Source organism: Nicotiana sylvestris, chromosome 4 (assembly GCF_000393655.2).
Source record: "Nicotiana sylvestris chromosome 4, ASM39365v2, whole genome shotgun sequence".
In the NCBI taxonomy this organism is placed as follows: domain Eukaryota; kingdom Viridiplantae; phylum Streptophyta; class Magnoliopsida; order Solanales; family Solanaceae; genus Nicotiana; species Nicotiana sylvestris.
This window is the reverse complement of record NC_091060.1, coordinates 76,536,968-76,538,430: the sequence shown is the minus strand read 5'-3', so window position 1 is coordinate 76,538,430 and position 1,463 is coordinate 76,536,968.

Here is a 1,463-nt window from a genome sequence, read left to right as displayed (position 1 = left end):
TTGAGGGAAATTGAAGAGGGATTCATGGAGAATTGATTGAAGGTAAGATTTTTGTACCTAAAACGTGATTCTATTGTGAAATTAACCTAGAAACTCATGGTATTTAAGCTAAAAATGGAAGAACTAGGGCTTGGAATTTTGAACTTTTGAGTTGGGATTTGAGGGACCATTTGAGGTCGGAATTGAGAACTTGTGGTATGTATAAACTCGTGGGGTGAAAAGAAATCTAATGATGTGAAAATTTCTGAGTTTTGAGAAGTGGGCCTGGGCTCGGATTTTGGTAATTTCGGGATTTGTGCCAGTTATTGATTGTTTTCGCTTGGGCTTTGTTCCCTTAGCATATTGTGATGTATTCGTTCTGATTTTGGATAGATTTGACGCGCGTGGAGGCCGATTTGAGGGGCAAAGGCGTTGCGAGCTAGTTATTTCGCCGGTTCGAGGTGAGTAATGATTGTAAATGATATCCTGAGGGTTTGAAACCCAGGATTCGCACATCGTAGTGCTATATTGAGGTGAGACACGCGCTTGATGATGAGCGTGGAGTCGTTTGCTATTGGGGATTGTGACTTGGTCCGTCCCGATTGACGCTTTTACCGCGTATTTGATTGAAACTTATTTGTTATCATCATTATTTGGACTGATTGTCATATTTGGGCTTCGAGCCAACTATTTGAACCCTCCGGGGATTTTTATCACTATTTCCTTACTGTTTTGACCTACAACTTGAACTCAGTCGTATTATTTTCCACTGTTTTACAACTCAACCATTTTTACTCGGTTTTGAAACTAAAATGATATAGTAAATGATGTTTTGGGCTGAGAACTATTGTTTTTACTAATGCCTGAGGGGCTTATGTGATTTCTGGAATGAGTATGGCCGAGGGCTAGATGTGACGATACTAAGGGATCGGGTTGCGCGCCGCAACAATGTTATACTGATACTGATATGAGGCCGATGGCCTAGATTTTGATGCCACAATATGGTTTGATATTGCGCTTGGACCGTAAGTGGCCTCTCCCGGAGTTTGCACACCCCTAGTGAGCGTCGTCGACGAGATATATGGATCGGACTGAACGCCGCAGCGATATATGGATCGGGCTGCACGCCGCAACGGTGCTGGTATTGTTCTATGTGTTTACTTTACTTTATTTGTCTGTCATTATCTGTTGTTTGTGCTATTTCATGTGATATCTATCTGATTGCCTCGCATTATCTGTTAATTGAATGTTGTGCCCGAGGGGCGGATTTCCGTGATTATCTGCACTATTTGTTTTGCACTCATTTGCGTAACCGTTGAAAAAGTTATTTTTAAAAGAGGTTTAAACTACGCTAAGATGTTTTTCCAAGGATTTCATAGTTTCATTGCTTTTACTCAAAGGGTTTTAGACTGCTCTATACAGCATGATGGTTTGTTTTAAGTGATTTCTTACTACTCAGTTATTATTTACCTTTATTACTCACT